Below are 22,683 nucleotides of genomic sequence, written 5' to 3' on the forward strand. Positions count from 1 at the left end.
CTTGTTATCTGTGAATTCATGGGGAAAGTAGGATAGAAGTTTGCCCTCAACTCTCTTAGAGAACTTTATTCTTATATAATTTAAGACTACCAGTGTTTGGTTTTTTTTCTTCCCTTTTCTTGCAAAGAGTGGAGACTGAACCCAGGCCCTCACACATGCTAGGTGAGTACTCTACCACTGAGCTATATCCCCAAGCCCTTTTTATTTTGAGAAAGTCCTGCTCAGTTGCCTAGGGTGAACTTGAACTTGTCGTCCTCCTGTCTCAGACTCATGAGTACTAGGATTATAGTAGTATGCCACCATGCCCGGCTGCAGTCAGTTTTTGTTTTGTTCTGTTTTTTTGTGGTGCTGGGGATGGAACCCAGGGCTTTCTGCCTCTGGGCTACACTCCCAGACCTATTTTGTACTTTATTTTGAAACAGGGTCTCACTAAATTGCGGAGAGACTAAGTAGCTGAGGCTGGCTTCAAACCTATGCGATCCTCCTGTCTCGGCCTCCCAAGCGCAGGGATTACAAGCGCGCACCACCACGCCTGGCTGCAATCGGTAGTTTTAATAAGAGAAACGTCAACAGCAAATATCAGAAGTCATTGTACAAGTCAAGGATAAGTGTTGGTTCATGAAATTAGTTTCAGATGCAAAAGTATGTGTAATAAATCTTCACAAAATACTAATTTTTGTTAGAGCTATGTAGGAAAAGGCCTGGTCAAGGTAACAAGTTACTAAAGACTAAAAAATAGAGCTGGGGTGTAGCTCAGAGATACAATGCCCCTGGATTCCATCCCCCATACCGCAAAAAACAAAAACAAAAAAAACCCAGTCTTGCTGAGTTGAAGATCTTGCTCAGTTGCTGAGGTTGGCCTCAAACCTGGGATCCTTCTGTCTCTGCCTCCTAAGTACTGAGATTACAGGCATACAACACCAGCTCACAGGAGACTTTTTATGCACTAAGTGAATTGTCTTCCTCGTCTCAAGGAAAATTTTAATAGATATCAGAAAAGTCTTTGCAGGTGAGTGTGGTGTCGCATGCCTGTGATCCTAGTACTGAGGCTGAAACTGAAGGATCACAGATTTGGTGAGACTCATTAATCCGGTTTCAAAATGAAATAGGGCTGGTGGTGTAGCTTAGAGGTAGAATGCTCAATCCTCAGTAACACACTTTTGCAAAATCCTATTACCAACATTCAGGAGTATAAGAACATGAAACAGGTACATAGTCAGCTCCACCATACTGAAGATGTATTAGGGGGAAAAAACAGTTCCCTTCCCTTCAGCACCCCTGTGTCTCCAAACACGCTTTGCAGAACAGGTCGAGGCACGGGCTCTAGTCCCAGTGTTGTCCACTGCGTTGTGCAAACCCCTCATGCCCCCATTTGGATGGAGACTGCTGCAAGGAACCTTCCTTTGATTTTTGTAATTTTACACATTTCCCTATAATGCTAACTATGAGGCATAAGGTCCCCAATTTCTTTCTTTGGTACTTGGGATTGAACCCAGAAGCATTCTACCTCCAAGTTATGCCCCAACCTGATTTTATTTGGAAACAGGATCTCACTAAATTACAGAGAGCCTCATCAAGTAGCTGAGGCTGGCTTCGAGCCTCCGAGCCTCCCATCTTGGCCTCCCAAGAACTGGGATTACAAGCATGTGCCACCACGCCTGGCTCAATTTCTTCCTTTTAAAGTCACGAAAAAGCTGGACGTGGTGGTGCTCACTTGTAATCCCAGCATTTGGGAGGCGGAGACAGGAGGATAGTGGTTCGCAGACAGCCTCAGCTACTTAGCCATTTGCAACTCAGTGAGACTCTGTTTCAAAATTAAGAATAAAAAATAGGGCTGAGGGTGTAGCTTGGAGGTAGAATTCCCCTGTATTCAGTCCCCAGTAACACACACACACACACACACACACACACACACACACACACACACACACAGGTTAGGCTGAGCATGGTGACATTTGCCTATAATGAATTAGTTTTGGGGAGTATGAAACAAGAGGGTCAAAGGTTCAAGGGCAGCCTCCGCAACTAGCAAGACGCTGTTTAAAATAAAAAATGAAGAGGGCTAAGGATGTAGCTCAAATGAAGACTGTTCAATCCCCAGTAACGCACACACACACACACACACACACACACCACGGGTCTTTTGGTGCATGCAGGCATATACAGTATCCTACACTTTAGAGCCCAGACAGGCCCTCTAGGTGCTGCGCAATAATGAACACATCTTCTGTTTTACTAAGAGGTTGGTATTTGCTGCTCTCTAATGCAGCCCTGATTTTCCCTTTTTATATTACTACTACTACTACTACTACTACTACTACTACTACTACTACTACTACAGTACTGAGATGGAACCCGGGGGCATTCTACCTCCGAACTATACCCCCAGTCTTTTTTTTTTTTTTAGGTGAAACAGGGTCTCACTGAGTTGCATAGGGCCTCACTAAGTAGCTGAGGCTGTCTGCAAACCAGGATCCTCCTGTATCAGCCTCCCAAATGCTGGGATTACAAGCATGCACCACCATGCCCAGCCAGACACATTGTTTTTCTTTCTTCCTTTCAGTTGATTTGTAAAACATCACCAATTTTCAGCAAAAATATATGTCTAAAAAAGCCAGGCATGGTGGCGCATGCTTGTAATCCCAACACTTGGGAGGTTGATGGCAAGCCTCAGCTACTCAGCGAGACCCTGTTTCAAAATACAGAATAAAAATAGGGCTGGTGGTGTGGCTCAGAGGTAGAATGCCCCTGGGTTCAATCTCTAATACCGCCCCCCAAAATTTTTTTTTACTTTCTCTATCCGCTTTTAGTGCAAGTGCAGGTGAATGGCCACTTGAGGGCGCTGCTCCCTAAGGCCTACAGTCTTCTGGGTCGCACTTGTGAGACTTCAAAATAAAAAATAAATAGGGCTGGGAAGCTTGGCGTGGTGGCTCACGCCTGCAATCCCAGCATTTAGGAGGCTGAGACAGGAGGATCTCGGTTCCAGGACAGCTTCAGCTACTTAGCAAGGCCCTGTTTTGAAATAAAAAGAATAAAAAATAAGGCTAGGGGTGTAGCTCAGAGTTAGAATTCAATCCCAAATTCAATCCCAGTGCCAGAGAAAAAGAGGAGGGAGGGAGAGAGGGAGGGGAGAGAGATTTTGGAGATAATGAGGAAAGGAGTGAATGCTTGTGCAGGCTAGGGGAGAAAGTGGGGGCTATTTCATGAATATTTGGTACACTTATATGTACGTGTACTGTGTTGCTATTTTAATGTCTTGGGCTGGGGAACTGAAAAGTTAAAAAAAAATTTAAAAAAGTTTAAAAGCCATTAAACTAGGTCACGGGAAGCAGGGGAGTGTATAGAATTTTAAAATAATTTATGATTGCAATATCTTTTTAAGTGTGTGTGTGTGTGTGTGTGTGTGTGTGTGTGTGTGTGTTACTAGGGATTGAGCCTAGGAATGTTCTAGCTCTTTATTTTTTTTTTAATTCTGGAACAGGTTTCACAAAGTTGCTGAGGATCTTGTTAAATTGCTAGGCTGACCTTGAACCTTATGATCCTTCTGCCTCAGCCTTGCAACTACTGAGATTACAAGTATATGCCATCACACCTTGATATGAAAGCTACATTCTTTTTAACATGGTACTGGGGATCAAACCCAAGTCCTCATGCATGCTGGGCACATGCTCCCCAGCCCCTCTATTTTTGAAATCAAGTTATGCGGTCAGAATGCTTAGTAACTGACAAACACAGTTCATGGTAACTTGAAGAAATCAGAACTTCAAGAACGTGAGGCTGCTTTCAAAAAATGGTATGAAAATGTCCTAAGCCTCAACTGTGATGCAAAGAAGAAAAGAGGAAGTTGGAAGGGGGCATCTAAAAGATAAAAGTGTAGAGCTGGGCGTGGTGGCGCACTTTGTAATCCCTGTGCTTGGGAGGTGGAGACAGCAGGATCTCCTCCCAGGTTTGACAAAGCCAGCCACTCTAGTTTAAGAGACCCTGTTTCCAAATAAAATATAAAATAGGCCTGGGAGTGTAGCCCACAGGTAGAAGGGTTCCATCCCCACTATCACCAAAAAAAAAAAAAAAGATAAAAGTGTGTAAGCCTATTCTAAAAAAAATATCAAGCCAGGCGTGGTGGTGCACGCTTGTAATCCCAGCATTTGGAAGGATGAGAAAGGTAGATCAGGGTGCATGGACAGCCTCAGCTATTTAGCGAGGCCCTTCACAACTCAGTGGGACCCTGTTTCAAAAAATAAAAGACTAAAAAATAGGGCTGGGGGTGTAGCTGTAGCTCAGAGGTAGAATGCCCCTGGGTTGTTCAATCATCAGTACCCGCCCAAAAAAAAAAAAAAACAGGCTGAGAGCTGGGCGTGATGGCACATGCTTGTAATCCCTGCGCTTGGGAGGCTGAGACAGGAGGATCACACAGGTTCAAAGCCAGCCTCAGCTACTTAGTGAGGCTCTCAGCAACTGAGTGAGACCCTGTTTCCAAATAAAATAGAAAATAGGTCTGGGAGTATAGCCTGGAGGTAGAAAGCCTCTGGGTTCCATCCCCAGTACCACCAAAAAAAAAAAAAAAAAAAAAGGAGGGCTGAGCCGGGCATGGTGGCGCACACTTGTAATCCCAGCATTTGGGAGGCTGAGACAGGAGGACCCTGTTTCAAAATAAAGAATAAAAAATAGGGCTGGGGGTGGAGCTCGGAGGTAAAATGCCCCTGGGTTTCATCCCTAGTACTACCAAAAAAAAAATAGGGTATGTAGCTCAGAGGTAGAATGTCCCTGGGTTGTATCTCCAGGAAAGGAAGAAAGAAAGAAAAAGAAAGGAAATAAAGGAAGACAATAAAGAAAAAAGAAAAGAAGCCAGACATGGTGGCACACACTTGTAATCCCAGCATTTGGAAAGCTGAGACAGGAGGATCATGGTTCAAGGAGAGTCTCAGCTACTTAGGCCCTTTGCAACTCAGTGAGACCCTATTTCAAAATAAAAAATTAAAAAACAGGGCTGGGTCAAGCGTGGTGGCGCATGTTTGTAATCCCCATGCTTCGGAGGCAGAGACAAGAGGATCGTGCAGGTTCGAAGCCAGCCGCGCTGACTTAAGAGACCCTGTTTCCAAATAAAAAAGTATAAAATAGGTGTCTGGGAGTGTAGCCCAAAGGTAGAAGGGCTTCCAGGAACCCCAGGACCACCAAAAAAAGAAAGAAAGAAAGAAAGAAAGAAAGAAAGAAAGAAAGAAAGAAAGAAAGAAGGAAGGAAGGAAGGAAGGAAGGAAGGAAGGAAGGAAGGAAAAGAAAGAAAGAAAGAAAAAAGAAAGAAAGAAAGAAAGAAAGAAAGAAAGAAAGAAAGAAAGAAAGAAAGAAAGAAAGAAAACAAGTAGTGCTGGGCATATAGCTCGGAGTTAGAATTGCCCCAGTGCAATTCCCAGTACCATAAGAAACAAACAAAGCACACAACTTGACATCTTTTTCAGTTTCTTCTCGGGTTTTCTTCTTAATGCAGACGTTCATGGGACGCAACAGTTTTCATTGATTCGGTCATACTCCTGCATTGAGAAATGCTGCTTTCTGTAGGATTTCTGTTTTGAAAGTCCACCATCCATGTACCAGTATTGGGAATGGCCTAGGAAGATTTGAGAAAGCTCTGATTATTATATTTCAAAAATTGGTGAAAGGACTTGGTTTCTGCCAAAAAAAAAAAAGCAGGCAACTATTCCAATGTAAATTAACCTAGCTAAAGGTAATTAGCAAGTGTATAGGAGAGGGGAACTAGGACTTTCTCATCCTCAATCTAAAGACAGGTTTACATAATCATTGGATAATCTAGCTAAGATGGGAGGAGGGGGTCGACCTTTGACCATGAAAAAAGACCTAGGCAGGGAAGTAAGGGGAGGAACCTTACAGGGTTTTACTACGTAATTGAACAAGATGGAGGGTGTCGTGTATAAAAAGTTTGTTCCGTGCTTTGTATTTCGGTGAATTCGTTCGAACCACCCCCCCCATGCCACTCCTGAATGGCATGGGGCTGTAACTATCTTCTGTATTTCAATCTTTTTAATAACCTTCTTTAATCTTCAGCAAGAGTCCAGGCTATTGAATATTTCTCCTTAGCTCAGGACAAGAACCCAAACTTTTATCTTTTTGTGTTTTGAGGGAAACTGTGTCCAGAACCCTAACAGGGGTGCCTGGGGACAGTTTCCAAAACCATAACATCTTCTCAAAACCGTAACAATCCACATTAGCATTTTCCTGTACCCTAAATGAAATCTGATCATAGGCAAAAATAAAATCATAAAAGCAGAATGTGGTGGCACACACCTATAATCCCAGTACTCAGAGGCTGAGACTGGAGGATTGCGGGTTCAAGGTCAGCCTCAGCAATTTAGGAAGACCGTGTTTTCTGTTTAATATGTGGAATATGAATATATATATATATATATATATATATATTTTTTTTTTTTTTTTTTTTTTTTTTTTTTGGTGGTACTGGGGGTAGAACCCAGGGGCTTTTCTACCTCTGAGCTATATTCCCAGACCTATTTTATACTTTATTTGGAAACAGGATCTCACTAAGTTGCTGAAAGCCTCACTCAGTAGCTGAGTCTGGCTTCGAACGTGTGCGATCCTCCTGTCTCAGCCTCCCAAGCGCTGGGATTACAAGTGTGAGCCACCACGCCCGGTGGAATATATATTTTTATTTGTCACATGTATTTATTTTTTAAGGTTGATGGCAATTTTAATTTTTTATTTTTCTGTGGATCATATTGAAATTCAGATTGTGCTTGGTGCCCTCCCCACCGCTCCTCCTCCCCCTCCTAGCAATGAGTGTCCGGGTCGACCATGCTACATTCATACTTTTACACATATTCGGATGTAGCTCCTCCATTAATCAACCTCAGCCTTCTTCCTCTCCTACCCTTCCATTCTAGCTTTGCTGAGGTTTCCCAAAACTGTGTTTTAGGGCCAATAGATACATGAAAAGATGTTCTTCATCACTGGCCATCAGGGAGATGCAAATCAAAACTACACTGAGATTCCATCTAACCCCAGTCAGAGTGGCAAGCATAAAGAAATCAAACAACAACAAATGCTGGCGAGGATGTGGGGAAAGAGGAACTCTTTTACACTGTTGGTGGGAGTGCAAACTAGTTCAGCCACTATGGCGATCTGTGTGGAGATTCCTAAGAAAACTGGGTATAGATCCACCATATGATCCAGCTATACCACTCCTGGGTATCTTTCCAAAGGGGTTGAATTCAGAGAAATACAGCAATATATAAATACCTATGTTCATAGCAGCACAATTTGTAATAGCCAAAATATGGAACCAACCCAGATCACCATCAACAGATGAATGGATAGCAAAACTGTGGGAAATACACACAATGCAATTCTATTCAGCCATAAAGAAGAACAAAATTATATCATTTGCAAGAAGATGGAAAGCCCTGGAGAACATTATGTTAAGTGAGATCAGCCAAGCACAGAAGGAGAAGGTACATATGTTTCCTCTAATATGCCCAAACTAGGAAACACAGAGGATACCAGTGGGACTCCAGATATTGAAGGGGAAATACTAGCTAAGTTTGGATGGTAAGATAGGAGAGGAGGAAGGCTGATCTTGATTAATGAGGGTCTACACCTGAACATGTGTAAAATTATGAATAAGACATGGTTAACCTGGACAACCATTGGTGGGAGGGGGGAAGGGAAAACGGGGGTGGGGGGGAGAGGGCAACAAATATAGTGTAAATGTATACTATTTATGTTCAATAAAAAAATTGTTTAAAAAAATAAATAAAATAAAATAAATTAAAAAAAAAAAGCTAAGCCGGTATGTATGGTGGTGCATGGTTGTAATCTCAGCATTTGGGAGGCCGAGACAGGAGGATCCTGGTTCAAGGACAGCCTCAGCTACTTAGTGAGGCCCTCTGCAACTTAGTGAGAGCCTGTCTCAAAATATAGAATAAATACATAAAATAAAAAGGGCTGACAATGTAGCTCAGAAGTAGAACACCCCTGGGTTCAATCCCCAGTACCAAAAAAGAAAATGAAATCATGAAACTCTAAGCAAAAATATAGCTGTGCCTCTGTGTGTGACCTTGTGAGTCAGTACGGGTGGCCACACACTCCCCAGGAAGCAGGGAGGCAGCCGCTGTCGGCTCAGCCGGTGCCTCTGATCACATTCTGAGCCTATCTGGGCTTTTGGACCCCAATCAGGCTGGTCTTGGGAGAGTACCGGGCACTCACGCCCAGGGAGCTCTACCTCTGGTATCTTTTTATTTTTTAAATTATGGAACAGAGTCTCCTTAAGTCACTGTGTGCTGCTGACCTCAAACTTGAGATCCTCCAGTCTCAGCCTCCCAAGTACTGGAATTACAGGCATGTGCCACCACACCTAGATTTTTTTTTTTTTTTTTTTTTTTTTTTGGTACTGGGAGTTGAACCCAGAGGCATTCTACCCCTGAGCTATTTTGAAAGGATAGCCTCAGCTACTTAGTGAGGCCCTTTGCAACTCAGTGAGATCCTGTTTCAAAATAAAGAACAAAAAAATAGGGCTGGGAGTATAACTCAGGTAGAATGTCCTTGATTTCCATTCCCAGTACTGAAAAAAAAAGAATGAAAGAAGAAAGAAAGGAAGGAGGGAGGGAAGGAAGGAAGAAAGAAAGAAAGGGAAAAAAAGAGAAACATATGGGGTCCAAAATTTGTGTGTGTGTGTGTGTGTGTGTGTGTGTGTGTGTGTATGGTGCTGGGGATGGAACCCAGGGACATTCTACTTCCAAGCTACACCCCAGCCCTATTTTTTATTCTTTATTTTGAAAGAAGTTCTCACAAAGTTGTGGAGGGCCTCACTAAATAGCTGAGGCTGGCCTCGAACTACAATCCTGTTTCAGTCTCCCAAGTACTAGGATTACATGCGTGTGCCACTGAAAGATCCGAGAATCGCCCACCAACCCAAATATCGAAGGAATCACAAGAGATGTAAAATGCACGCGAGGTTTATTGTGCTGCAGCTGTCCCGGCTAGCCAGGGGTCTAGACCAAGACACTATGGCCGAGGTTCGACCCCTCCCCACTCCACGCTCTGAATTTTATAACCCTAGGAGGGAGTGGTTACACACGAGGGAGTGGTTACACACACGTCAGAGCCCGCCAAAAGTTCGAGCCCACCAACCTTAGAATACAACCAATCAGATACAAGGACAAACAAGTACAACCAATAATTTTAAAACATGCATCCACACACGTCAGAGCCTGCTCTGCCTTTCCCACCCACCTTGGCTGGGCCAGGCTTATCTCTGCACTGAAGAATCTGCCTGGAGAGCAGATTAGCCTGGCCTTGTTTGCTGATCTAGCTCAGAGATATGGGGAAGGGGTCCCATTTACAAAGACCTTGGCCGGCAAGCTGGAGATTAGAGGCTTTGACCTTGTGGGTCCCCTACCCTCATCCTTGAATTCTGCAACCTGGGCAGCTGGGCTTATGGATCTTCATTCTATTTCCAATCCTACCTTACTTCTATATCTTAACTCTATATTTTAATACCTTATTTAATACCGCGAGCACGCCCGCGGCCCCGAGCCGCCAGCCGCCAGCCCGCCGCTTGTATGGCGCCGCGCCCACACCACTCTGGGCGCCTGCACCGCCCTGCGCGTGCCCGAGGACCGCGCTGCCGCGACTGTGGACCCAGGATGGGCCTGAGCTGCCGGCGCGCGCCGCTCTCATCACCGGGGCAAGCCCCCGGCCCCGCGGACTGCCACACCAGCACCGCGACCCCACCGCGCCACATTTTGCTGCTTAGCGCCGCCACTCTGCTAAACGGCGCCACTCAGCCTGTGCTGCACATGCTTTCTCTGCGCCTGGCGTGCTTGGACCCGCCCGCCCCTGCCTGCCAGATGGCGCAGGCCCCTGCGCCCGCTCTCTGCTGATATCCCGTGCTCCTGCCGATTCCTTCACCCTCTGCCCGCCCACCCCCGCTGCCCAGCCCCGGCCATTCCGGTAAGCACCCACATGGGATCACTATGGGGGGAGGCCGCAAGCTTTGGCCCACCATCTTTGGCCCACGTGTAATCACTGGGGAGCCGCCATCTTTAACCTCCCACCTCATGGCCTCACTGGAGGCCTCGCCATCTTTAACCCCCCCCACCTCATGGCCTCACTGGAGGCCTCGCCATCTTTAACCCCCCCACCTCATGGCCTCACTGGAGGCCTCGCCATCTTTAATCCCTCCCACTTTCCACTCCTAACCAATCCTAGGAGTCGGCGGCCATTTTAAAAAAAAAACTTTTCACAGCCATCTTCAGGCCAGATCTCCACAGCAGCCTCTCTCAGCGGTAAGCTTCCCCTTAAGGAACTAAGTGGGTTCCGCCTAACTCGGAGGGTTCTGACTGACTGACTGCTGTAATATCCGGTATACCGGTATCCTCCAGTTCTCCAATCGTCCAGGACGATCGCGAGGTGTGTAAAAGAGACAAAGAGATATCTTTTCTCTGTCACTCTGTCACACCTACTCTGTACTGAACTAGGCAGGGCCCTGGGACGCTGGAGTGTCCTGCCTTTGTTCTCGCTCGCCCACTTACAACTCATGGGGGGAAGTCAGCCATCTAAGATTGAGATCGATTCTCAATCCCCGCTGGGCCATGTGTTATCTAATCTGCAGGCTCTGGGATTCTCAGGGGAACTGTCCCCAGAGAGACTTATTTCCCTTTGTACTAAGATCTGGCCGACATATGATCTACCCAATGATAATCGATGGCCTGCCATGGGCACGCTAGACTCTAGGACGCTGATGGCTCTCAGTGAATATTGCACGCGTTCAGCAAAATGGTGTGACCTCGAGTATTTACAGCCCTTCTGGCGGCTGCATTTTCTGTTTTCTCCCTCTACCGGCTCTACTGCTGCCCAGGGCATGCTGGCTGGAGTATCCCGCCAGCCACAGCCGCCATCTTGGACACCACGTGGCAACTCACAGGCGCCACCTGGTGGCCATTCTGGGTCACAGGCTTACAATTCTGCGGACCCACAGCAGCCATCTTGCAATAAAACATGGGGGCCGGGGTCTGACACAGCTGGGTTACAAGCCCCATCTTCCTCTCTCCTGGCCCCACTTCGCGAAGTGGCTGGAGCAGAAGGGGTGATACGGGTCCATGTTCCTTTTTCCCTTCCTGACCTCACTCAACTGGAAAAGAGACTGGGATCCTTTTCTACCAATCCTTCTGGTTTTATCAAGGAATTCCAGCATATTGTGCAGGCATATGATCTAACGTGGCGGGATTTGCATGTCATTCTAACCTCTTCTCTAACTCCAGACGAACATGATCGGATCCTGAAGGCAGCCAGAGAGAGGGCTGACCAGAGTCATTTAACAGATCCAGGGCTTCCTATTGGTACGGCTGCAATTCCATCTGAGGAGCCCCATTGGAATTATAATGTAAAGGAGGGAATAGAAATGAGAAATTATATGATACAATGTCTTCTTGATGGTATGCGAGATGCTTCTCATAAGGCGGTTAATTATGATAAGCTCAGGGAAATCACCCAGGGTCCAAATGAAAACCCAGCAGTTTTTCTTAATCGGTTGCAAGAGGCTCTTACACGCTATACCCGTTTAGATCCATCCTCTGAGGCAGGCTCGATCATATTGGCCACCCATTTCATTGGGCAAGCGGCTCCTGATATAAAAAAAAAAAACTAAAAAAAGTTGAGGATGGCCCACAGACTCCTATTCGAGACTTGATGAACATGGCATTTAAAGTCTTTACTTCCAGAGAGGAACAGGCCGAAGCGGAGCGTACTCTCCATCTTCGTCAGATGGTGGATTTACAGTCCCAGGCCCTGATTGCAGCCCTGAGGCCGGAGGAGGAAGGTCAGCCCTCCGGGTGGCAAGCGCCACCCAGGACAGGACGACAGTAAAAACAACCACCTCCAGGAGCCTGTTTCAGGTGTGGAGTATATGGCCATGGAAAGGCGAATGTCCTTTAAAAAGCGGTGGACCTCAGGTACCTCACTACAGGGGGTCTACCCTTCTGGACAAGGACCCGCCGCTGGCCCTATTTGGTCTGACCAAGGACTGACAGCTCCTGGAATCCCTCGTCCTCCTTCCTCCATCTTCCTTGCTGGCCCAGGGTAACTGCAGGTACAGGGTAAGCCAGTTTCCTCTTTGGTGGCCTGCTCGATCTTTCAGGCCTTAGTTTCCTTCTCAAGTCTCGGTTCAGGATGATGAGGCAAGCCCTCCAGCCTCTGCCCACAGTTTAGGCCATATCTAAAAGGGCTCTGTTACAACAGCTCCAGGGACAAATTCTCTTGCACGGTGTTGGGACCCTCTAAACTTTGTTTCTCTCGACATAACTCTCTTTGATGTTTATATTTTAGCAGGTCCACTTGTTTACGTACTATGGTGCTCTCCCTCCTCGGATGCCAAATTGCGTAAGTATTAAACTTCTAAAATGGGTAACTGATGCTCCCAAGGCAGTGACAGGTGTTTAACCAGACATATCCATACTCACTCAATGCTAAAAAGAGTGGTGTGGGTCTGCTTCGGGAGTTGCTGCTATTAATAACTCTGGTCTAATGAAAAACTGCTAAAGGGGCGATAGACGCTCTCCTCAGGAAAATGTTGCTATTTAAGTTAGTAGATCTAGTGACTGCCTTGCGTCTAAAAGGGCTTCTGCCCAGCCTGGGTTCCGCTCTCACAATTTTCTTTTTCTTTAATAGCACCTTGCCTGTTAGTGTCCTCAAAGCAAACCGGCCACCGAGCTCTCCAGGGTAACCTCCAACTCTCGCTGCGACCACAGCCACCTGCTCCCTTCCGGCGACTCAAATTCCGACTTCTCCTGACCTGGGGCCTTTGACTGGGGCCCTTGATTGATGTCGCCCAGTCTCAGCATGAAGCCGCTAGATGAGCAAAAACCACGCCCTTCTGCACCCCCTTAGTCAAAGCCCTTCTGCACCCCTGAGTCAAAGAGGTCGGAATGTAAGGTTGGGGCAGGGCCGAGAGCTAGGAGGTGGAGCCTGCGATTCCGGGGACCAGGCCTCCCGCCCTGGAAGAAGGGGAGCAGAGTTCAGAGAGGACCCAGGGAGGGAGGGAGGCACTCTCCCGACCGCCACCGGCCCCCGCGGCCACGTGGGGGCTGGAGGTTGACCCCCCACGAATAAAGATATCCATAAGACCGATTATAGATCTTGGCATGTCTCTATGCTAATGGGACCACACCGCATTCTACAATCTTACACTTTACTCACATGTCCCTAATGAGAAAAGTAAAATATCTTTTAGTCTTAGTAGATACCACTTCAGAGTGGGTCAAGGCCTTTCCAACTGCAGGCAAAGAGCCTCAACTGCTACTCATCACTCACTCTAGTGTAATTCCCTGATTTGGCATGCCCAATTCAGTCCAGTCCAATAATGGGCCTGAGTTTACCTCAGAAATCACTCAAAATTTGAATAAAACTCTGAGGGGGGGGAGCCGGGCGTGGTGGCACATGCTTGTAATCCCAGCATTGGGGAGGCTGAGACCTGAGGATCACGGTTTGCGGACAGCCTCAGCTACTTAGTGAGGCCCTCTGCAACTCAGTGCGACCCAGTTTCAAAATAAAGAATAAAAAATAGGGCAGGGGGTGTAGCTCGGAGGTCAAATGCCCCTGGGTTCCATCCCCAGACCCGCAAAAAACAAAACAAAACAAAAAAAAACTCTGGGGGGTAACTTTGCATTTCCACATCTCCAGTCATCAGCAAAGTTTGAAAGAATGAATGGAATATTAAAAATATATATATATAAAAAAATAAAACCTTAACCAAGCTCTCCCAACAAAACTCCGACTGACTGGATAGCCTCCTTCCCTTAGTCCTCCTAAAACTAAGAACACTTCCCCAAAACCCTCTAATAGTCAGCCCTTTTGAAATAATGTGTGGGAGACCTGTTGTTCCGTTTGTACTTCAGCCCACTCGGGTTTGCCTTCCATTCCTCCACTCTTGCTCAGTCCCCTCCTCTACTCCCCTCATTCTGTGTTATGGAAACATAGATTCCAATCCTCCCCAATCCTTCTCCTTCACCCACTCTTCCTTACAACCAGGAGCCTCAGTATATCTCCAAACTTTGCCTAAGGCACTTTGCTCAACATGAGAAGGACCACACCAAATTATCTTGACTACCTCATCATCAGTAAAATGAAAGGGACTCCTCTCCTGGTATCATGTATCCACTCTCAAACAGGCAAGACCACCAGACTCATCAGAACTGGATTCTTTAAAACCAGGTACCTTAGCCAGGTGTGGTGGTGCACACTTGTAATCCCAGCATTTGGGAGGCTGAGACAGGAGGATTGCGCAGGTTTGAAGCCAGCCTCAGCTACTTAGTGAGGCCCTTTGAAACTCAGTGAGACCCTGTTTCAAAATAAAGAATTAAAAAATAGCTGGGCGTGGTGGCGCACGCTTGTAATCCCCACGCTTGGGAGGCAGAGACAGGAGGATCGCGCAGGTTCGAAGCCAGCCGCGCGCTGGCTTAGGAGACCCTGTTTCCAAATAAAAATGTAAAAATAGGTCTGGGAGTGTAGCCCGGAGGTAGAAGGGCTTCCAGGAACCCCAGTACCACCAAAAAAAAAAAAAAAAAAAAAAAAATATATATATATATATATGTGGCTGGGGGTGTAGTTCGGAGGTAGAATGCCCCTGAGTTCCATCCCTAGTACTGCAAAATAAATAAATAAATAAATAAATCAAATAAAACCAGGTACCTTATATATAAACTATATAAACTGCTATTCCCTCCCCTTTTTATTTCAGTATTGGGGGTGGAACCTAGGGCCATTCTTCCCCCTAGTCCTATTTTTTTTTTATTCTTCATTTTGAAACAGGTTCTCACTGAGTTGCAAAGGGCCTAAGTAGCTGAGGCTGGCTGCGACCTGCAATCTTCCTGTCTCAGCCTCCCAAATGCTGGGATTACAAGTGTGCGTCGTCATGCCTGGCTGGGTTAGAGCCTCTTAATCCTTTTATTTTTCTGAGCCCAAAATGCCTTCACACCTCTTCCTGGAACCAAACATATACAGGCAGACCTACTATCCCTGCCATGGGATTCAGTTGATTGTTCCTAAGATCAAATTTCCTCTGAGGAAACAATCTTAAAGTTTCTCCTCCAAAATGCTTCTTCTGGAGCCGGGCGTGGTGGCGCACGCTTGTAATCCCAGCACTTGGGAGGCTGAGACAGGAGGATCGCACAGGTTCGAAGCCAGCCTCAGCTACTTAGTGAGGCTCTCAGCAACTGAGTGAGACCCTGTTTCCAAATAAAATATATAAAAAAGTAGGTCTGAGAGTGTACCCTGGAGGTAGAAAGCCTCTGAGTTCCATCCTCAGTACCATAAAAAAAAAAAAGCCTCTTCTAGGGCATCAAATAAATAACGAGCTTGTCCTTATTAATCATTCTTCCCTCTATTATGGGCTTAAGGGCCGAGAGCTATCTTCTAACATCATGTACAGTTTGGGGGTGACTGTTACTATTTGGGTGAACTGTCCTGGGGACTTTTGCTAGGCTCCTGGAAACCATTTTCCTTGTTCTTGTCCTGAGCTAAGGATAAATATACAATAGCCCGAACTCTTGCTGAAGATTTAAAGGAGTTTATTAAAATGATAGAAATAAAGAAGACAGTTACAGCCTCATGCTAAAGCATGAGGGGGGCTTCGAATGAAATCACCAAAATACAAAACCTGGAGCAGTTTTTATAGACATAAGGCCCTCCATCTTGTACTACGTAACTCTGACATAGGTAAAGTTCATTCCTTTGATTTTCCTGCCAAACTTTGGTCTATGCCCAGGTTTCTCCTTTCTGGAAGGAAGGTCGATATCCTCTTCCCATCCTAACTAGATTATCAATTATTATGTAAACCTGTCTTTAGAATGAAGAAGTCCTAGCTCCCCTTCTCTTTCCACTTGTTAATTGCCTTTGGCTAGGTTAATATATGTTATAATAGCTGCTTGCTTCCTGGCCAAAACCAAGTCCTCCCACAGGTCTGCCCACAGAATGCTTTTTGAAATATATTTATTAAGCCAGGCATGGTGGCACACGCTTGTAATCCCCGCGCTTGGGAGGCAGAGACAGGAGGATCGTGTAGGTTTGAAGCCAGCCGCGCGCGCTGGCTTAGGAGACCCTGTTTCCAAATAAAAAATGTAAAAATAGGTCTGGGAGTGTAGCCCAGAGGTAGAAGGGCTTCCAGGAACCCCAGTACCACCAAGAAAAAAAAAGGTATATATATATATATATATATATATATATATATATATATATATATATATATATATATATCCCAGTACTGGTACAGGCACCGTGCTCCTTTGATGCTCCACTGTTGGACTACTGTAGCTTGCCTGAAGGTCCAGTCAGATAGACAATGGAGCCTATCACGATAGACCAAAGAGCCAGGTTTAAGAACCTAACAGATCAAACCAGAGAAAACAAAAACAAAAATTTCTAGCATCTTGCCACAAGCTACTCTAAGAGATACTAGTACCTATATAAAGTGTACAATGTCAGTGGGAAAAACCAACTGAGTCTGCTTGACCAGGAAGAGCCTCTTGGTCTAGTACTCTTTTTTTTCTTTCCCCAGTACTAGAGATTGAACCCAGAGGCATTCTACCTCCCAGCTACACCCCCAGCCCTATTTTTTATTCTTTATTTTTAAACTGGGTCTCGCTGAGTTGCAAAGGGCCTCACTAAGTAGCTGAGGATGTCTGCAAACCGCAATCCTCCTGTCTCAGCCTCCCAAATGCTGGGATTACAAGTGTGCGCCACCACACCCAGCTACTTTTAATTTGAAACAGGTACTAAGTTGTGAAAGGCCTCAGTAAGTAGCTGAGGCTGGCTGCAAACCTGCGATCCTCCTGTGCCAGCCTCCCAAGTACTGGAATTACAAGCATGTACCACCACACTTGGCTCAAAAGCAAAAAAATCTTAATCTAACAATGCTGCTGAGTCTTTTTTTTTTTTTTTTTTGGTGGTACTGGGGTTCCTGGAAGCCCTTCTACCTCCGGGCTATACTCCCAGACCTATTTTTACATTTTTATTTGGAAACAGGGTCTCCTAAGCCAGTGCGCGCGGCTGGCTTCGAACCTACGCGATCCTCCTGTCTCTGCCTCCCAAGCGCGGGGATTACAAGCATGCGCCACCACGCCCGGCCTGCTGCTGAGTCTTAATGACCATACTCATAGTGCTCGAGTAAGGCACAGGTTTCAGAAAGCCCCAAAGACCTTCTGAAAAGGTGGGAAGATGCCTCTGACCAGCCCCCTGCCCCTGCCCCCAGCCCCATAAATTTACCTGTCCTGGCTTGCCGTTAAACGACCAATCAGAGAAAGATATGACTGCCTTGCCCTCCCTCCCTCCTAATTCCCCATAAAAGGCCCCTTGGTCTGCAAGGAAGGGGCTCCTGACTCTTGTGGACTCTCTTGGGTCAGTTCCCCTCCCAGGCTCCACTCAAGTTAAAGAGCTTGTTCAGTCTGTAGAGCCGTGTTTCTCTTCATCTCTCTATTATCTAACAGGGGCTTGGTGAGCCTGGGACCATGAGCTCGGCTGCTGATGGGGAGAGACTCTTAAAGGGCTGAGTTTTCAGGGGACCCTTACTTCCTTTTATGCAAAACCTCCAGCTCCCAGCTGTAAATCAGGCCTCCAGTCTAGCTTCTCTGGACCCACCTTTGTGACTGAGCTTTAAGAAGCAAAAATGGCTAGGCAGAAGAGTTCACTTTACTTCCGGGGACTTAAAGGAGACACTGGCAATTCCACCTACCTTGTTTCCATCCGCCCCCTTCATTTTTACCTGCTACTCACCCTCCCATCACTGCCCCCCGCCTTTGTTTTTTATCAGAAAGTCTCAAAGGTTAGGGATGTAGCTCAGCACTGTGTGTGTGTGTGTGTGTGTGTGTGTGTGTGTGTGTGTGTGTCTGGGAATTGAGCCTGTATTGATTGTTAATAAGAGCTGTATTAATTGCTAATAAGAATAAGCTTTCATACTTAGGCAAAACAATAAAATCCTTTTCTCTGCTTCTAAGCTGTCAGCCAATAGCTACAGCCAACATTGACCGCGGTGAGCTAAAAGTTAGCTGTTAGCCCAGCTAACCATGTTAAAACAAACACTAAATTCTCACAGTAGTTTAAATTAAGGTTAAGTAGTTTAAATTAAGTAGTTTAAATTAATAAGGAACCCTATATTAATTATCAAATACACAAGAGTTATAGCCCAAAGTCTCCATACTTTAAAGACAAGTTTACATAATAACTTCTAGCAGATAGAGATCAAAATGGCTAAAAACTCCCAAGGACGCAGGAAGATGGTACAGGTCTTCTCCAAAGTAGGCACATACCATGTAACCCCTGACCTTGTTAACCAAGTAACACATCTTGGTCATAAACTAAAGACTGTTGGCAAAGAAGAATGGGAGAAAGGAGATAATGAATCCTTACATAAAAACAGTTCTATGTTCAAAACTATAGTGTTCTCCCTTAAAGGCACTTCACTACGTTTATGTCTCTAATGCAATGTTTTTGTAATTCTGTCCTTTCTGTACCAGTATTGGGAATGGCCTAGGAAGATTTGAGAAAGCTATGATTATTAATATATTTCAAAAATTGGGTGAGGGACAAATCTGTGCAAGGACTTGGTTTCTGCCTAAAAGCAAGCAACTATTCCAATGTAAATTAACCTAGCTAAAAGCAATTAAGTCAGTAGGAGAGGAGAACTAGGCCTTTATCTAAAGACAGATCTACATGATTGGATAAGCTAGCTAAAATGGTAGGAGGGGTCGACCTTCATGAAAGGAGACACCCTGCTACACCTTGCTGGGGGAGGTACCTTACAGGATAAGGGGAGGTACCTTACAGGGACGTTGACCATGTCAAAATTACGGAAACAAGATGGAGGTCATGGGTATAAAAAGTCCGGTCCACGTGCTGTATCTTGGGAGTGGTGAGTTGGCCCGGGCCACCCTCCCCCCTCGTTGCCATTTTGGCATGGGGCTCTAACTATTTTCTGTATTTCTATCTTTTTAATAAACTTCTTTAAATCTTCAGCAACTGTCCAAGCTATGCATATTTATTCTTAGCTTAGGACAAGAAGCCGCGGTTTTTCTGTTTTTGATCGTTTTGGGTTTTGTTATGGTTTGGGAGAAAGGGTGTCCGGGACCCTCGCAGAGGTTCCTGGGGAACAGTTTCCCCACAACCACATTCTCTCAATCCGTAACACTTTCTTTCTATCTTTGTAATAATAAAAATTGCTTAAGCTTGCAGCAAGATAGTTCTGGTTTTTCTAAACTAGCTAAGAGCAAGAACGCATGTCAACATCTCTTATACTGTAACACGTGTGCTCCTAGAGATTGAACCCAGGGGCATTCTACTTCTGTTCTAGTACCCCAGCTCTATTTTTATTTTTTATTTTTGAACAGGGTCTCACTAAGTTGCAGAGGGCCTCACTAGGTTGCTGAGGTTGGCCAGGAACCTGTGCTCCTGTCTCTGCCTCCTAAGTACTAGGTGTACCACAATACCTAGCTTCTATATAACTTCTTCATGTATTAATTCCAACATCATACAGAAAAGTTCAGTGATAACCAATACACTTTACTCAAAACTGAATGGTGATTTGGTTCCCACATTAGATAAATTGGCCAGTCTCATTTTTATTTTAGTATGAAAGCGAAGAAATTTTTTTTTGCAGTACTACATTCTACCTCCAAGCTACACCTTCCAGCCCTATTTTTTATTCTTTATTTTGAAACAGGGTCTCACTGAGTTGTAAAAGGCCTCACTAAGTAGCTGAGACTGGTCCCAAATCTCAATCCTTGTCTCAGCCTCCCAGATGCTGGGATTACAAGCATAGGGCATCACTTTGGAAGCAAATAATTTTTAAGGCTGGAAGTGCAGCTCAGTGATAGAATACGTGCCTAGCATGTGAGAGGCTGGCCTTGAGGCCAGCTTTAGATACCCAGTTTTTTCTTTAAAGCCTGACCTTTCAACAGAATGTGAAAATCTACCCAGGAGTGAAGGAGGGAGGGGGAAAAAAGACAATTACACAAAAATACTTATTTTTAGCTCAGAACGCAGATCTGACTTCCAGTTGGTTTTGTTTTGTTTTGTTTTGTTTGTGTGTATGTGTGTGTTACTGGGGTCTGAATTCAGGGGCACACTGTTGGGCCAGGACTATGCAGGAGCAAAGAGAGCCACACACCAACAGGATATTTAAAAAATCTATTAAGCCGGGTGTGGTGGCCCACGCTTGTAATCCCCGCGCTTGGGAGGCTGAGACAGGAGGATCACACAGGTTCGAAGCCAGCCTCAGCTACTTAGTGAGGCTCTCAGCAACTTAGTGAGAGCCTGTTTCCAAATAAAATATAAAATAGGTCTGGGAGTATAGCCTGGAGGTAGAAAGCCTCTGGGTTCCACCCCAAGTACCACCAATAAATAAATAAATAATTAATTAATTAAAAGAATTTAGCATAAAAGAAAAATTACCAGCTAGCTGGGACTGCAGACTCTCGAACCAATTGTTAGAGCTGCGTGCCCTTCCAGTCAGCCAGACCCTTTTTATGAAGGAAAAACCATAAAATCCTTAACTATATTTGACCTTTTCCTTATTGACTAAGCCCCTTAACTGAGACAGGTATCAGTTTTTGGTTGGCTAGCCCCCTCTTAGGTCCATATCTGGAAACCAGTTTGCCTTCTTTAGATTTCCCCAGGGGAGGGGTCGAACTTTGTACTGAGCAGTTTATCAGAGAACAAATCAAGGAGGAAGAGTGGTGATTGCATTCAAGGGGTGGTTACAGTCCAGCAAGGCCTAGGTTAAACGTTTACAATATTAGGAAAACAATACAAAGGTTCAACAGGGTTCAGCAGGTACATATATTCCAGAGTAACAGCACTGAATTGTAACAAAATGGAGTCCATAAAAGATAGAGTCATGTTGGCCCTTTAATACTACCTCTGAGCTACAATCCCAGCCCTATTTTTTATTACTTATTTGTTTGTATGGGGGGAGGGGGTTGAACTTAGAGACATTCTACCATTGAGCTACACCCCCAGACATTTTTTAAACTTTATTTTGAACAGTCTCACTAAGTTACTGGGCCCTGGCTTTGAACCTATGACCCTGTAGTCTCAGCCTCCCAACAACTGGGATCACAGGCATTTGTCACTGAGCCCAGCTTCATCCAGTTCTTTGTTAAAAGAAAAGGAAGAGCTGATAACCACCAGCAGTTTTAGAATTGCTGTTATTCTAGACAGAGTATTATATTTTATATTTTAGGTAAACAGGACAGAGTAGGATTCCTACATTGATAAAGCTGAGAAATAATTTAGTCCCTAATCATTTCCTTGGATACATGGATCTACAAATCTAGAGACAATTTGTTGGAAAGGCCTGTTTTGTAGGTTCCAAGGACCCCACGGATCATCAAGTGCTCCTCCTCTTAATTTTATTTATGTATTTATTTTTGTGGTACTGGGATTGAACCCAGAGGCATTCTGCCTCGGAGCTATACCCTAATCCCTATTTTATTTTTATTTTGAAACAGGGTCTTGCTGGGTTGGTGAGAGTCTCACTACTTGCTGCAACTGTTCTTGAACCTCCTCCCATGCTCCTCTTTCAGCCTCCCAAGTACTGGGATTAAAGGCAGGCACTGCTATGCCCAGTGAAGTGCTCACCCTCTGTCTGGGCACGAGAACTTTAGATGTAGCCGGGTATGGTGGCACATGCCTGTAATCCCAGTATTTGGGAGACTGATACAGCAGTGAGGTAGGTTAGAAGAAATAAAATATTAGGTAGAAAGGAGATGAATTGTGAAGGAAGGGGAAAATATAGTTTTTTTGTTTATTTGTTTGTTTGTTTGTTTTGTGCTGGAGATGAAACCCAGGGGCATTCTACTTCTGAGCTACACCCCAAGCCCTATTTTTTTATTTTTTATTTTGAAGCAGGGTCTCACTGAGTTGCAAAGGGCTTCACTAAGCAGCTGAGGTTGTCTATGAACCTCGATCCTCCTGTCTCAGCCTCCTGAATGATGGGATTACAAGTGTGTGCCACCATGACCAGCAAAAATATAGTTTTAAAATCCAGAAACTTGCCAGGCGTGGTGGTACATGCTTGTAATTCCAGTACTTGGGAAGCTGAGACAGGAGGATCACACAGGTTCAAAGCCAACCCCAGCTACTTAGTGAGGCCCTCAGTAGCTTACTGAGACCCTGCTTCTAAATAAAATATAAAATAGGTCTAGGAGGATAGCCTGGAGGTAGAAGGCCCCTGGGTTCTATCCCCAGTCACACACACACACACACACACACACACACACCCAGAAACTTCATAATTCTTAACTTCACTTTATAGAGCCTGTTCCTCATAAAACAAAAGCCCTTAGTGGGCCACAGTTTTAATTATAATAGCAGATCTAGCCTGTCTTTTTCTTAGGCAAAGGTCTTCAATAGGTCTGGCCTACGCATTTTAATAATAGCCCACCTAGCCTGTCCTTTACTTGGGTCTGCAATAGGCCAGGCCTACAGTTTTTAATCATAATGGCCTATCTTCATATCTGAACTTCCTGAGATGTTTGACAAACAAAAATATCTCAAAGGATATCTCATCTTTTTTTTTTTTTTTTTTTTTTTTTTTTGGTCAAACCCAGGCATCACTCAGCACTCACCAATAAAATGTTGACAACCTGAGAATGGAAGGAAAGGAGACCAGAT

This window comes from Muscardinus avellanarius, assembly GCF_963383645.1.
Source record: "Muscardinus avellanarius genome assembly, chromosome: 14".
In the NCBI taxonomy this organism is placed as follows: domain Eukaryota; kingdom Metazoa; phylum Chordata; class Mammalia; order Rodentia; family Gliridae; genus Muscardinus; species Muscardinus avellanarius.